The 17,245-nt window shown below is 39.1% G+C and overlaps 1 protein-coding gene across 1 annotated transcript in view; it reads left to right on the top strand.

The window, feature by feature from the left end:
• Positions 1-17,245, top strand: part of kcnk10 (potassium two pore domain channel subfamily K member 10) — a 92,238-nt gene that overhangs the window by 6,347 nt on the left and 68,646 nt on the right. The window lies entirely within an intron of this gene.

The raw sequence follows: 17,245 nt of genomic DNA, 5'->3' as shown, positions 1-17,245 counted from the left end.
ATGCAATCACATAAGGAGAGAAACCTGCTGAAATTCCCTTTTCTATACAGCCATTAAAGGGCTCTGTTTTGTTTTCACTCTGGCAACCCTCCTTCGTGCACACACTGTTCATTTTCCCTCTCTTCATCACATTGTTTGTGTGTGTGCATATGCTGCCTTGCATCCTGTATAAGGAGAAAAATGGGCTATAAATAAAATATAATAAAGTAACTAAACAAACAAATACGCAAATATGGATTATAAACCATGTTTATTACGCTGTCAAAACACAGCCAATGCAACAAAGTTTGAGGATAGATTGGATATATGACAGCAAATCCGTTAAGGGAAGATGACTAAGGCTGGGACAATGCAAACTGAGATGCAAAGTGAGAAACATGTAAATTTGGTGGAAACAAAGCATGAGGTATTTTGATTTTACCTGAGGTGAGAGACAGATATGCAGGGTAGCACCAGGGCAATGCTCTTGGGAGCTGATATTTCAGTGGTTCTCAACCTTTCTAATGCCACAACCACTAAATTTAGTTCCTCAAGTTGTGGTGAGCCCAACCATAAAATTATTTTCATTTCTACTTCATAACTGTAATTATGCTACTGTTATGAATTGTAATGTAAATATCTGATATGCAGGATGTATTTTTATTCACTGGACCAAATTTGGCGCAAATATCAGAGACACTCAAATTGGGGTTTGAGGGGGAGGAATGATTTTTTTTCATTTGGAAGTTGTAGTTGGTGGGATTAATAGTTCACCTAAAATCAAAGAGCATCCTGAACTCCACCAATGATGGAACTGAACCAAACTTGACATAAAGAACTCCCATTACCAACAGAAAATACTAGAAGGGTTTGGTGGACATTTAAAATACTGGTCTTTGGTGACCCCTCTGACACCCCCTTTGCAACCCCACCAGGGATACCAACCCCCAGGTTGAGAAATGCTGTGATAGTTGCTATCATGAGTTAATCTTGGGTTGTTGTTTAAGTGATGAATGCCATACTTTATGTGGCTACCACGTGTGGATGAGAGTGATTCACTTATAGATCTATGGACGATCCCTGGAGAGTAGATCCATACAATGTCTGCACTAAAGCAGAATTGGGGGTGATGATGAAAAATTATATATCGATGGACAAGCCTTGATTTATTGCAAATTAGAAGGAAGTAGAAGAGGAAGAGGATTGAAGAGAGGGCAAGCTTGTTTTAAGACATGGAGCAATGGATTCAAATGCAAGAAAAAAGATTCCACCCAAACATTATTAAGAGCTTTCTGATGGTAAGAGTTGTTCTACAGTGGACTATGCTGCTTGGGAGTCTGGTGGAGTCTCCCATCTTTATGCTGGGAGGAAGGTGAGACACGTAGTGACTGCCCCGATCCTCCTTCCCATCCTCCTCCCTCAGTCCTTGGGCTGTATGTCACTGAACAGTCTTGATTGACTGTGAATTAGAAGGCACAATTTAATAGCATATCAAGAATCTGATGCAGGGACGAACTCCTCTGCAGCACAATATTCACCATCTAATTCCTCGTACAATATAATATTGTTGCTCATTTGTTGTCACAGCTGCTATGACTCAGTTTTGACCAGGCCCAAACAGATTTGCCTCATTGTGAGCAACAACTAACCATCTGGTAGTCCTTCAACATTAGCACCACCAACTCAGCTTGTCTTGAATGGCCTACAGTGAGACCAGACTCAAAAATAAGTCAAAAGAATGACAAATGAATCATATCACGAAATCTATAAACATCATAAGTCAGACAGTTATCAAACAATATATAACAGATCACAAAACATTCCTTCTCCTTGGTCAGCAATTTATTTTATGAGAAGGCAAAGTGAGGAACCAGTGGAGCATAAAAGCACAGGAAACTGCCTTACACTGAGTCAGCCCATTGTTCCATCAAGTCCAGTGCTGTCAATTTTGATTGGCAGCGGCTTTCTACAGTTTTGAGCAGGAGTTTTTCCTTAACTCCACTTGGAGATCCATGGTATTTGTTGGTAAAATTGCATTCAAGTAGTGACTCTGCTTATCTTTCGAAATCATATTATTTCATTTGTGTTCTGGTGGAAGGGAGTAAACCGGGTCCTGTTACATTTCCTCATTTCAAGCTGAAATATACAAGTAGTTAGTCATATTGTATCAGATAGTATCGAACATCTCCATCCACACAATCCTCTATTTAAGTGAATGTGCTGTGATCACTATATTTTGCAGTGGCTTTTACCCTCTTGCTTCTAGTTTGGAAACTAAAGTAATGAACATATATTACTTGTTGGAACATATAAATATACGTGTCTTCAAATCTTGAAGCAGATATGCATCATTTGATAGTTATATGGCCCAAGTAGGTGCAAAATTGTGCCACCACCACACTGAGTGTTCAACATACTCAACTGGACAAAATGCTCACACATCATGGAAGCATTGAATTGTTGAGCTGGAAGGGACCCTATGGACATCAGGTTGAATTTCCCACTCAATTCAGATCTCCAGCTTCTTTTTCATGATGTCCAGAGAAGGATACCCTATCACCTTTCCATGTAGTTGCTGTCATTGTCAAATTGCTCTCACAGTCAAGACATTCATTTTAATGTTCTATCAAAATCTACCCTCCTATAACTTAAAGCTATTAGATCTCATCCTACCCTATGAGGCAGCAGAGAATATGCAGCACCCTCTTGTTTATGGAAGCCCTTAAGGAACTTAAAGAGTGCTGTCATATCACTCCTCAATCTTCTCTTTATCAAGCTGAACATGCCCAGCTCCTTCAACCAATTCTTATATGATGAAATATAAAGGAGCTTTTTAATCACTTCATTTGCTTTTTAATTAGACCAGTTTGACAGTCATGCTTTGTCTTTTACATGTAATGCACACCTGGGGTGTATGTGGTGTCAAACAGCTTAATGTAAAAACTTCATCTGTCTCTTGCTGTTCCATATAAGAGGAGTCAGAAAAAAAAGCTCATTGTTCAATTGTTCCAAAAGCCATTTCAATACAAAACGTTTCTGAACAGACTCTTTGAGGCTGTCTACCTGATAGTCACTGTGAAGCAAGGCAATGTACCTAAGGGATTGCAGAAGGAACATCTGGAAGGGGAACACATTTTTCTAATGGTAAAGCAACAGTTAGCATTACTGAGTCATCACCATCCCATAGGACCTGACTAATGTTCTGTGCAACAAGTATAAAACACTGCCGTTTCCCATAGCCACAAAGTTTATATCCCCAAAGAAATTACTCAGCTTTCCCCCCCTTTCTTAGGAACATAAATAAGATGCTGTGCTGTTTTTTAGAGCAGAAATCTCTGGAACAAGGTTTTTAAAATGAGCACACTATATATTCCTGTGTACTCCTTGGAGAGCTTCAGTGTGCTCCAAGGTACATGTTATAAAGGAACTTTACTATCTGAAATGTGTTGTATTTCAGGAAGTAGCATGGGTGTTAGCCCTTGCATTGTTGGCCTGTTACACATACAAAAAGGAAGGTAGGATAATTGGGGCAATTACTGTGTATGGTCATGCATGGGTCTAGAAATGTAAACAAAACATTGAGGTAATGCTGGTGCTTTCCTTTCTTCCCAAACTAGTCTTTGCTTTATCTATAAGTCATATTAAAATCCATAAATTTAGTCCCACAACCTTCCCTCAACTTATACAAGTAGTTGACTTATACACAGATATATACAAGTAACATTTCACACGTCTTTAGCACCTTATGCACTATTTAACCATGTTGCTGAAATATTCTAGAAAATATTGGCAAATGGAATGAAGGAATTATAAAATTATGAAAAGGATTCTGACAGTGATCAGGTATGGGAGAAACACAGCAACTAAGGGTAAGGTCTCCATGAGCGGCAAGGCTTCTGATCGTCTGACTTAAGGTAGGTCTGATCTTTTCCAAGCATTTTCAGAAGCACATATAGGAAACTGGATGAAGCTCCTGTATGTGAGGAAATGATTTTGAGAATTAAGGATAGGACCTATGGCAATCCCATGAAGACATAGCAGAGTGAAGTTAGCCAATAAAAGTAGGAATTCTGGATCAGATAATGACCACCTGGACAGGTGGGTGACTAACACACTATAATTTTCTAGTACAGTAGAGTCTCACTAATCCAAGCCTCGCTTATCCAAGCCTCTGGATAATCCAAGCCATTTTTGTAGTCAATGTTTCCAATATATCGTGATATTTTGGTGCTAAATTCATAAATACAGTAATTACAACATAACATTACTGCGTATTGAACTACTTTTTCTGTCAAATTTGTTGTATAACATGACGTTTTGGTGCTTAATTTGTAAAATCATAACCTAATTTGATGTTTAATAGGCTTTTCCTTGATCAGTCCTTATAATCCAAGATATTCGCTTATCCAAGCTTCTGCCGGCCTGTTTAGCTTGGATTAGTGAGACTCTACTGTATTTTGAAATAAGAGCAATTGAAATTAAGAAACTCACTTGATTGAGCTGTGTTCCATCCTTTTACAAAAGATAAAAGAGATTTATACAACTCAGTCTGTGATGATCTATAGTTTGAATAGAGCAAGATTATTTTTTCTTCAGTTTTCTTCAATTCCTGGAATATTACACTTGTGTGTGGGGAACTTTGCTAAGTACAGAACAGCAGCTTTGGGCCAAGCTAATCTTTCATTAGGAGTGTTCGTATCTTTTCATACTGATTGACGGTTTTCAAATACCTTTATATTATGACAAACTGTTGTAAAGCTAAACAGAGTCATCATGTTGTAGTTGTTTGAGTGTTGGAATATGGCTCTGGAGACCAGGGTTTGAATATGTGCTCAGCCATGCTAATCCATTGAGTATCCTTAGGGAAATCATGCTCCCTTAGCTTTTATAGAAGGCATAGGCAAAGGCCCCTCCAAACAGGTCTTATCAATAAAATCTCATGATAGATTCACCTTAGGTTCTCCATAAGTTGGAAATGACCTGAAGTCAGCAGTGCGATCTCTACTGCAGAACCTTATTTTGTGTAGAGCACGAGCAAGCTACCACTTTTTTCCTGGTTTAAGTTTCCTGCAAGCTTTTTTTTTTTTTTTGCTACCCTTGGCACTTGAATATTTCAGTTCAGACAGCCAGCCCTTATGCTACTTAAAGGTGACATCATGTAATGCCAGAAATCCTCATTGGTATTGTAGTACAATATTTTCTGGACAGGAGGTGCAGGTCAAAGAAACAAACACATGAGTCCTACTTCTGTGTACACAGTTTATTACAAATAAACACTGGATCAGATGCATTCAGTGGGCTTCCAGGTTGAACTACTTACTCCTGGGAAAATGTAGACAGGATTAGAAATCTTGAGAATATTGCAATGCTTTTATTCTTTCTTTACTGAGCAAAGTTTAACCTGCCTGGTGGGCATTCTGTTTATTTGCAATTTGATATCTTCCTTGAACACTGAAATTGCAATGAAATTTGAGACTTACACCTGGGATAGAATTCTGTGTGTACGTTTTTTAACACCAGCTGAACACCTGCAGCTGCTATAAGCATTATGTGATCTCCCCCTTGAAAACTATGGTGCACAAATAAAACATATGTAGATATATTTATGACACAATTCTTCAATACAAGGTTCAGACACCCTATTTGCCTTTAAAAAATAGGTTGGATTGGGTTGCGTAGAAATGAAACAAAATATATTACATTGGGTATATTGTGAGACATGATGCTGTTTGAGCATTGTGCTTTTCTGAATACATAAAGAATGGGAAAATGAAAATGGTTTGAAGAAGCTTTAATACTTTAAGCATAGAAATACTGAGAAAGTCTCAGTGTCTTTCTAGATATCAATTGGCATAATCTCCTGTTCATCTTTGTTTATGAAACAAGTCTCTTTTGACTCTTGGGGCATATTTTATATTACTGATGAAATATATAACATTGTATCAGCACTCATTCTTATATGTGCCTAGTCTGGTGCTGAGAGAATGCTGGAAAGGCTGTCTGTGTCCCATCAGTGGGAGCAACGGTGTATATGGATAAGTGCCCTGTTGCTGGAATATCTTCCCCTTGGAGGCTAATGTTGGCTTCATTTTGGTGTGAGTTAATTCAGAGCTAAGTGGGGATTATGGGCTGACTTATAGAATTAATACAATTTGTTGCCAGCTGCTGTGGCTCAATGCTATGGAATCACAGGAGCTGTCGCTTTCCAAGGGATTTATCATCCTTTGCCAAACAGTGCTGGTGCCTCACCAAACTACAGGATTTATCATTGTATGGCATTAAGCCATTTTTCTAAGACAGTGGTTCTTAACCTGTGGGTCCCCAGGTGTTTTGGCCTGCAACTCCTAGAAATCCCAGCCAGTTTACCAGCTGTTAGGATTTCTGGGGTTTAAAGACCAAAACATCTGGGGACCCACAGGTTGAGAACCACTGTGCTAAGGTACTTTAATTAAAATATAACCAAAACCTGTCTATATCCTTACATTGCACCCTCAAATATTTCAAAAATTGATTGAAATTCAGAGGGTGATAGATGGAAACACTTTCTATAAGCTAGCATGAGCATTAAGATTGGCATGGGCTTATCTCAGTCTTACCACCTTTGTAGGCAGAAGAGGAACCAGGACAGAGCTTTCTCTGTGGTTGCTCCCAGATTGTCGAACTCCCTTCCACTTGAGGCATAGTTGGCCTGCTCTTTGAGCTCTTTCTGTCAGCAGGTCAAAATGCTTTTATTTAGGCAGGCTTTTGAATTTTAATTATAAAAGTGTACACAAGAAATTTGGGATATAAATTAAATAGATAGGCAGACGGATGAATGGACAGACACCTAAATGCTGGCCAGTACATTCATAGAATCACAGAATCATAGAATCATAGAATAGTAGAGTTGGAAGAGACCTCATGGGCCATCTAGTCCAACCCCCCGCTAAGAAGCAGGAAATCACATTCAAAGCACCCCCAACAGATGGCCATCCAGCCTTTGCTTAAAAGCCTCCAAAGAAGGAGCATCCACCACAGTCTGGGGGAGAGAGTTCCACTGTCAAACAGCCCTCACAGTGAGGAAGTTCTTCCTGATGTTCAGGTGGAATCTCCTTTCCTGTAGTTTGAAGCCATTGTTCCGTGTCCTAGTCTGCAGGGCAGCAGAAAATAAGCTTGCTCCCTCCTCCCTATGACTTCCCTTTACGTATTTGTACATGGCTATCATGTCTCCTCTCAGCCTTCTCTTCTGCATTCAGTAGATATAAGGGAGCCAGTTCAAAATATAGTGTTGGCATGGCTTAACTAGAACAGTAAAGAACCATTTGGTGTTTTCTCTTATTTCCAATCAGTGTTAGATTTTGGGAAAGCAAGTTCATTGCTTCATAGAGCCCACATCATAAGTATTCATACTGAATATGAATTTTCAATTGTTTGTTGTTTCAGTTGCTACCTCTAAATAACTACCGTATATAGATTTTTTGTAGCAATTCCTTTCTGTTCAAAAGAATGAAATAAATACTGGATTTTCAAATTTAAGATATTACAGTAGAGTCTCACTTATCCAAGCTTCACTTATCCAAGGTTCTGTATTATCCAAGGCAGTCTGCCTTTTAGTAGTCATTGTTTTTGTAGTAAATGTTGCAATGTTTTGGTGCTAAATTCATAAATACAGTAATTACTACATAACATTACTGTGTATTGAACTGCTTTTTCTGTCAATTTCTTGTAAAACATGATGTTTGGGTGCTTAATTTGTAAAATCATAATGTAATTTTATGTTTAATAGGCTTTTTATTAATCCCTCCATATTATCCAAGATTTTCGCTTATCCAGTGTTCTGCCGGCCCGTTTATCTTGGATAAGTGAGACTCTACTGTATTGATAAACAGGGAGGAGGAATTGAAATAAGAAGGAAAATGTTAGATCTGTTTCCGGAGGATATGGTCTAAACCCAGGTTTGCATTCGTGGAAGGCTCCTAGTATAACAGAGATTTCTTCTTTCCACTGAAGATATTTGTGCATCTCAGAAGCCTGATCTGAGTTGGTTTCTAATCTTTCAGAGTAGATTTTAAGGCTGTACGGGAAGCTCTGTGTTTTCACTGAGAGAAGCAGTTCCAACAGAGAAGTGACATCTTTAGACCTCAGCTTTATGATGGCCATATAAAACTCCAAGATCAAAATTAACAACAATTTCTAAAGGGAAATTTTGACAAAAGGCATCTATTTAGCATCTGAAAGAAACCAGATACAAGAGAGGATCTCTTGATGTGCTCAAGTGATTACTTTCTAATTGTCATTAAAACAAAACAGTGAGGAACAGTGAGATTCACAAAGACCAAGGTGTAAAGACAAACAGTTGAAAACACAAGCATTCTCTCCACAATGTGCACATGCTGACAAAACCACAAACAGAACTTAAAATGCCAGCTACACATGATGTTGACACAGCCCTAGCAACTGCTCTGTATGTGCAAAGAGATTGTGTAGCTCCTTTGAGACTGAGAGGAAGAAACTGGTAGGACAAGCCTAGGGAATCTTAGGCACATCGCTCCATGCACCTGATAAAAGCTTATGCTAGCAACATATTTCTCTCATTTAGTTTCAAAGTTGTTAGAAGATCCCTTTGAATATTGGTCCAGATTGACATAGCTGTCAGCCTGTATCAATCTATTCTATTCTGTCTGCCAGTCTCTGCATATGAGATAGAGATGTAGGTTTGTTGTTGTTGTTTATTCATTCAATCGCTTCTGACTCTTAGTGACCTCATGGACCAGCTCATGACAGAGCTCCCTGTCGGCCGTCACAACCCCCATGTAGGCTTAGGATTCAGTATTCAAGGAACATGGTTTAACGTTTCCCATGTTTGCTTTAGTCCTAGCAAGTATCATACCCCCCCAACACACATCTGGAATATGAATAGAGATAGAACACGGGTTAGAGCAGTTGCATGGTAGTGTTTTTGGGAAGGGGAGTTGTATACTAGTGAGTCCTGATTTTAGTCTGCCATCATAATCTGAGTTGGGGGCTTTGTACCTGAGGTTTATTATATTTTAATGATATGAAGGATTATCATATATATTTATTTAGGGATACATTGCATTTGTTAGAGAAACTAATGTGAAAAATGAATATATAAGGGAAACAGCATTTAAAAAGTACATATGTTAGGAGAAATGATACATAAAATAAAAATTTCCCACTGCCCTTTCCTTTGTTTAAAAATATACAGATTTATTTGGAAGTTTAATGGGACAGAAGTGCATGCACAAGCTAACATGGATCAGAAATGCTGCTCTCCACTGAAAGTGCTCTCTCATCCATTCAACCAGCGTTTTACACGTTTGTGGTGCGCTCTCCAGGGTGCTGTACTCTTTCTCCAGATGAGCAGGACTTGCCAGCTCAGTAAAGAATGTGTGGAAAAGGGCTGAAAGGGAGCAGTTTGTGCCTATGACCTTCATTTCAATGTGGAAACATTTGGCAGGAATTTCCGCAGAGCTATAAAGTCAGTTTTAGGGCTACATAATGACTCTCATTACTGAAGAGCTTTTTGATGTGTGTCTGTGCCTTCAGGTCACCTGTCTACTTTTGATGACCCCATGAATTTCATACAGTTTTGTTAGGCAAGGAACACACAGAGGTTATTTGTTATTTCCTCCTTCTGAAATATAGCCTATAACACTTGGTATTCATTGATGGGCAAACCAAATCTGACCCTGCTTAACATCCAAGATCAGACAAGAGCCTTTTGGGGTATTTAGGCAAGCATCTCAATAGGATTGATAAAATACGCAAGCATGAGTAATCCCCCTATTCTGACTTTGTTTGCAGTAAGTATATAAGCAGGCTGGGTCTATTTTGAGCACACCAGAACAGTTGATCGGGTACAGTAATGCAAAAATTAGGAGATGAGAAAAGAAACAAAAAGTCCCAAAATATGGTCCAATAGATTAACCGTTGTGTATTTCTGTAGCTACAAAATGGTCACTGCCGGTTCAGTCAAGAGAAGGGGGATGAAAGTGTCAGTTTTAGTTTGCTGATCCTACAATTTTCCCCCTTCACTCTCCTCTGACTCGACTGGGTTGCTACTTTGAAAACTTGACTCATTTTGAGGTTCATGGAAGTGCACTTCAGAAATACACTTCTGTCTGTTCCAAACACATAGATGGTCTGAGTTAAATTAGGATCAATTTATACATCATGACCATCTCCTGACATACAGAGTATGTATTATTGACTGTTGTCAGCTAGAAAACACTTTAGTAAGTCAAAGTGCTAAGTGTTCATCCTTGTCTTTCCCTCACTGGTGTTCTATAGATTTCAAGACTGCAGTGTTGACAACCTTCAGTAGGAATAGTTGGTAAACCTGGACTTCCATAAACTAAATAAATGTGTACAAAGAATGGGTAAGACGGTTTTCTATGGTCCAGAATAAAATATTATAGAATCAGTGTTGAGCTAGACCTCAGGGCCATCTAGTCCAACTCTATTCCGCCATGCAGGAACAGACAATGAAAGCATTTTTGACAGATGGTCATCCAGTCTTTGTTTAAAAATCTCCAAAGAAGGAGATTTCAGTACACTCTGAGGCAGCCTCTTCTACCGTTGAACAGCTCTCACTGTTGAGAATTTCTTCTCAATATATAGGTAGAATTTCTTTTCCTGCAATTTGAGTCCATTGTGTGTGTCTTCCTTAATGCTTTAAAAATATTTCAACATAGACATTGTACCCCTTTTTAACTTTCTCTTCTCTAAACTCCCTATTATTTGGTTTTTGGATATTAAAATCAGTGTGTATGTAATTTTGTTGTTCTTAACTGTCTTGAAGTTGACTTTGACTCATAGTGAAGTCATAAACGATAGACCTTGAAGTCACCTTATCCCAGTAGCCCTGCTCAAGTCTTGCAGATTTAGGACTGTAGTTTTCTTGACTGAATCTATTCATCTGTAATAAATAATAATAAAAACTTTATTTCTAGACCGCCCTCTCTCCCCAGAGGGACCCAGGGCGGTTAACATACATATACACGGCAAACATTCAATGCCACAATTTCTTCATTAACATCAAAAGTATAAATGACAATAACATACACATTATAATAAAAATTCCACATTAAAAAACAATACATTTAAACTTGACAATGAATAAAAACATTATTGCACAGAACAAGCGTTTCACTTAGACCATAGCTACTATGGGGTGACAGTTATGTTAGTCCTCCTCCTCTCCATATGCTAAGGTGCATAGATGTGTCTTTAACTGTTTCTTGAAAAAGGAGATGAGCACCAACCCCCAGCATCAGGCACAACTAGACTTAATGTCAGGGGAAAACCTTTACCTTTACTATAGAAGCACAACATACGGTATCTCATGAAAGCCTTTTAAAAAAAGAAACATGATTTGTAAGATATCAACATACTTTCCCAACTGTTTGGACAATATGTAAATATGTGCAAGAATTTTCTCTCTCTCTTGGGCTCCTCCCTTGATGTATTCGTGACATCCTAGACCACTTCTTATAAAGATCAGGAGACCTTTATGACCTCATAAAATTTCTCCATGCCTGATGTTCTCATATTGAAGCTTCTCTAACGGAAGTATTTCTGGTTGACTATCATACCGTAAGGATGTTTCTTGGAGGCTGCTCTTACGTGCTTCTCTTGCGGACTGTCGTCTTCCTGCCAAATGTTCTCAGTCATGAAAAACCAGTCTGGGCCACAACTGGCTTGGATTTGTCATCAAAGGAACGAGAGCTACTGTGGAAGAAAGATCTATCTAATGTCTGTACTAGCATTTTTGGCTTAGACATTACAGAAAGGACCATAGAGATGTTTATTTGTGGTGTGTTGCTACTCGTCACCATGATTGGCATATCTATATGCTATCCTGAAGAATGTTCTCAGTTATGAAAAACCAGCCTGGGCCTTAACTGGCTTGGATTTGACATCCCAGGAACGAGAACAACTGTGGAAGAGAGAGCCATCTGATGTCTGTATTATTTTTGGCTTGGACATTTCACTAAGGACCTTAGAGAAGTGGTTTATTCGTGGTGCAGTGCTACTGGTCACAGTTATTGGTATATCTATCCTCTACATTTCATGGGAACACATGAAAAATGTTAAGATAAGATTTATATGTATGCATTATAGAATGAACGGTATGGTTCACTCATTTGAGTGCCTCAAATATTTTATTTTATTTGCATTCCTCTTTCCTACTGCCTTCTACCTACTATTTATTTCCAACATTTATATCCTGCCCTTCTCACCTGAAGGGACTCAGGGCGGCGTACACAACTGGCAACAATTCGATGCCAACACATAAATAAACATAACAGTAAATAAAATCCATTACACACAATTAATACAATATAAAAATATACAATATAAAAATATAAAAACATACAGTTAAAATCCATTCATCCAATATCCTTGTGCTTTAGCCATAAATCAGTCCAGGTTGTCTTTTCTTGTGTGCTGGTACCTTCTACCTTGTCTTTTCTAGTGAGTCTTATCTTCCCATGATATGGCCAAAGTATGACAGTTTAGTCATCTTTAAATAATAGAATCATAGAGTTGGAAGAGACCCTATGGACCATCCAGTCCAACCCCCTGATGAGAAGCAGGAAATCGCATTCAAAGCACCCCTGACAGATGGCCATCCAGCTTCTGCTTAAAAGCCTCCAAAGAAGGAGCCTCCACCACACTCTGGGGCAGAGAATTGTAGTGCCAAACAGCTCTCACAGTGAGGAAGTTCTTCCTAATGTTCAGGTGGAATCTCCTTTCCTGTAGTTTGAAGCCATTGTTCTGTGTCCTGCTCTCCAGGAACATGAAACTTCTGCCTGTGATGCTTCATTTGTAATATCTCGCTTATCTATGCAAAACTAAAAACGCATGTTTGTACACCAGCCCCATGTTTGGCTCTGATACATACTTGCCTTGCTTTCTTGTCTGAACTACTATTTTCTATAAACAAAGTGAGCAAAATATCTCATTGGAAAAGCCTTTTAATTTCCTCTTTGTAATGCATTCCAAACTAATTAGGATTTGGTTAGTCCAAGAGCTATTAATTACTGAAATTTCAATTATAGCTATATCAGCTTCCACAAATCTAACACGAATTGTGTTATTAGACATTCTCTGGTATTATATGACAATGGCTGTTAAAGGATTGTTTTAATGTGACACTTTTAGAATGCCCTTAAAGAAAATGAATTGGTGGTTTGGAATGACAAATAAAGTTTTATTCCCACATGGCATTTAGCCTTTGCAGATCTCATGAGCACAGGAGGAAGCCTAATGTAATAGGAGAAAGGATTATTTCTTGTGTGCTGGTACCCAATTTAGGGGAATATATTCTCCCTGAGAGATGAGGATGAGGCTCATATTTAGGGACAAGCCCCTGTAAGCTATATGGGAAAGAGATAAAAAGAACATCTAAAAAATTCTCATTCACAAAGAGAAAGCGTGAGGAAGATAGAATAAAAGGTTTCTTCCAAAGTTATTAGAACTTTAACAGACTTATAAAGAGATTGGCCACAAATTGGGAATTCAATACTATTTACCTTTCAAGTACTGTACCATAGCCCTAGTCCACACGATGCATTGACCCACTGCTTGATAATCCCATAGGAAGGATTTGCGAGCTATGAAAGACTTTTGCAAGTTCTTTTGCTTTGGAATTGATCAAAGTTGCCTTGTTTGAAGACAAAGTTGTAGAAGCAATAGCTTTATCAGATGGGAACCCACTGAGCTGGGGGCTGTTTGGAAGTCAAGTAAATCAAAATTACTTCCCAATTCTCATTTCCTTTAAGTAACTGTTAGCAAAAGAATTTAGGACTTCGCAGGTTCAAAGGGTGATAGGTTTCATTCAAATCAGCAAGAGATGAAGGATTTCAGTCCCAGCAAGTGTGGGTCTTGCACTTATTTTGACAGCAGGAGTGATTGCTTTGAGAGACTAAGCTAACCTTTTAGATTAATCAAATGTATTATACCTGTATGCTGTGCTGTTTATGCCTACTTCTACCCCTCACCCCATTTTGAATTCATTGACTGAAATAGCAGCTTTTGCTGCAGATTGCTGAATCTTACTGAGGTCAGCAGTACTATAACATTGCATTCAATCATCCTTTTTAGATGGAGATGGAATTAGAATAATAGAATCACAGAGTTGGAAGAGACCACATAGGCCATCTAGTCCAACCCTCTGCCATGTAGGAAAAGCACAATCATGTACCTCTGACAGATTGCCATTCAGCCTCTGTTTAAAAGCCTCCAAAGAAGGATCTTCCACCATGTTTGTAGGCACCGAGTTTCAACAGTGAAACTCAGTTGAAACAGCTCTTACAGTGATTAAGTTCTTCCAATTGGAATCTCCTTTCATGTAATTTGAACCCATTGCTCCGAGTCCTAGTCTACAGAGCAGCAGAAAACAAGCCTGCTCCCTCTTCCATATGACAGCCTTTCAAATATTTATACATGGCTATCATGTCTCCTTTCAACCTTGGGGCCGGGCTGTGGCGCAGGCTGTCGAGCAGCTGCAATAAATCACTCTGACCATGAGGTCATGAGTTCGAGGCCAGCCCATGGCGGGGTGAGCACCCGTCAATTAAAAATAATTTTTTAAAAAATAGCCCCTGCTCGTTGCTGACCTAGCAACCCGAAAGATAGTTGCATCTATCAAATAGGAAATGAGGTACCGCTTATAAAAAAAGTGGGGAGGCAAGTTTAACTAATTTACGACCTGGAATGAGGAAGTGCCGTCAGAGGGGATGATGAAGCAGCTGCTCCCCCCTGTGGCCAGAATCGAACATCCCCTCAGGAGAAGGTTAAATTGCCTCTGCGTCTGTGTGTCTCGGTCTCTGTTTGATGTGTTTATGGGCATTGAATGTTTGCCCTATGTGTGTATAATATGATCCGCCCTGAGTCCCCTTCGGGGTGAGAAGGGCATAATATAAATACTGTAAATAAATAAATTCTCTTCTGCAGGCTAAACATATCCAGCTCTTTAAGATGCTCCTCATAAGACTTGGCCTTCAGACCTTATGATCATTTTAGTTGCTTTCCTCTGGACACGTTCCAGCTTGTCAATATCTCTCTTGAGTTGTGGTGCCCAGAATTGGACGCAGTATTCCAGGCAAGGTCTGGCCAAAGCCAACTAGAGAGGCACCATGGCTTCTCTTGATCTAGACACTACTTTTTTTGATTCAGCCCAAAATTCTATTGGCTTTTTTAGTTGCTGCATCACATTGTTGGCTCATGTTTAATTGTTGTCTACTAAGACTCCCAAATCTTTTTCATATGTACTGTTGCTGAGCCAGACATCACCCATCCTGTATCTTTGTATTTCATTTCTCCTTGTGGAAATTGTTAGTTTTGGCCCAACTCTCTGTTACGCTCATTTTGAATTCTGATCCTGTCGTCTGGAGTATTAGCTATTCCTCCTAATTTGGTGTCATCTGCAAACTTGATAAGCATGCCCTCTAAACCTTCATCCAAGTCATTAATAAAAATGTTGAACAGAACTGGGCGTAGGACCAAATCCTGAGACACTCCACTAGTCACTTCTTTCCAGGATGAAGAACCATTGGTGAACACTCTTTGGATTTGGTTGCCTAACCAATGATAAATTCACCTAACTGTAGTATTGTCTAACCCACAAACTAGTTTGTTTGAAAGAAGATCATGGGAGACCCTGTCAAAGGCCTTACTGAAATCCAGATATGCAACATCCACAGTAATCCCAGCATCTACCAAGCTTGTAACCCTATCAAAACTCCCTTCTCTTTTAGTATTCCTGTCCATGGAATCATGCTCAGTATTTTCTTAAATTTCCTGAAGTCAACTCTCCTAAAGCTTGGAATTCATATTTGACTTCTCTTAGTCTCCCCCTTCCTTTCTATCACAAACTCCAGGAGCACATGGTCATTCCTACCTAAGGATCCCACCATTTCCACTCCATTGACCAGGTCGTCAGTATTGGTTAGGATCAGATCCAGAATAGCTGATTCCCTTGTTGCGTTTTCCACCTTCTGGATAATAAAATTGTCTGCAAGGCAAGTGAGGAATTTGTTGGACTTTGTACTCTTGGCAGAACCTGTTTTCCAATATCAGGGTTGTTCTCATATAGTTTCTAGATAACTTTCTGTTCTTCAGTGTTAAGCAAATTATAAAACTTCTCCTCCCCCGCCCCAGATTAGCTCAATCTGCAATGCCATTATGCCAATTTTTGTAAAGCTAGGAAATTGTTCTTATGGCTTGTTATACCTTCAATACCCAAAGTACGAGAGTCTGGTAATAAGAAGCAATGATCTCCCCACCTTTTTATGAAAGGTAAGGAAACAATACATTTCTGGTCCTGTGTTAAGTACTTTCATCATGCTGTTAAATAACTGCAAAGCAGTGGCAGCATGTGGCTTTTATGTCAGTAGGGCATTGATTCCACTTTAGATTTTGTTGTGAATATTAAAGGAGCTATTTAAAGTGCTAAAGCTATTTTGGGGATAAGGTTCAGCATTTTGGATAATGCAGAAGGAATTCTCCACTGCCACAAGGAATCCTTAAAGGTATGAAATGAGATGATTTTCAAATAAGAAGGGGCAACTGGAATGCCAGCATCTCTACATACACTTCTCCCAGCATTGGCACAATTCCTTAGCACTAAGCTAATTTATTATAAACCTATAATTTTCTGTTGGGGTGTGATGTGGTTCACTTGTACACCCACTGCACGTTACCTAAATACTTTATATGCTCATGTATAAGTCTATAAATTTTAGTCAAAATGTTGATCCCAAAAAACTGTCAATTTACTCACTGGTCAGTGTAAGTGCTGTACTATAACTCTTTTTTTAAAAAAGGAATAATCTCTTAGCAGAGTGGTTAGAGGTGAGAGCTTAATGCATGTTAGAAGTACCTAAAAAAAAGTGCTCCCATTCCAGTGCCTCCACTGTGATGTAGCTTATGCCCTTTTTGAATGTCTGGGTGGGAAAATGGTGGTGGCCTAGGTTGGCTGGCCCCTTGAGATGGTGCTGGTGCTTTCTCCTATCTGTGGGATGACCCTTAACTTATCCATTGGTCATATCAAAGCTCATAATTTTAGTCCCCAAACCCGTTCTTGACTTATACATAAGGTCAACTTCTATCCAAGCATATGCAGTATTCCTGCTTGGGCTTGGAAGCCTACTGGGTAGCCTTGGACAAGTCACAGTCTCTCAGCCTTAGGGAAAGCCATAGGTAACTCCCCTCATGCCAAGAAACCCCTGTGATAAGTTCTCCTTAGGGTTGCCAT

Source organism: Anolis carolinensis, chromosome 1 (genome assembly GCF_035594765.1).
Source record: "Anolis carolinensis isolate JA03-04 chromosome 1, rAnoCar3.1.pri, whole genome shotgun sequence".
NCBI lineage: Eukaryota > Metazoa > Chordata > Lepidosauria > Squamata > Dactyloidae > Anolis > Anolis carolinensis.
Note: the sequence above shows the minus strand (reverse complement) of the source record. Positions and strands in the feature narration are given on the sequence as shown.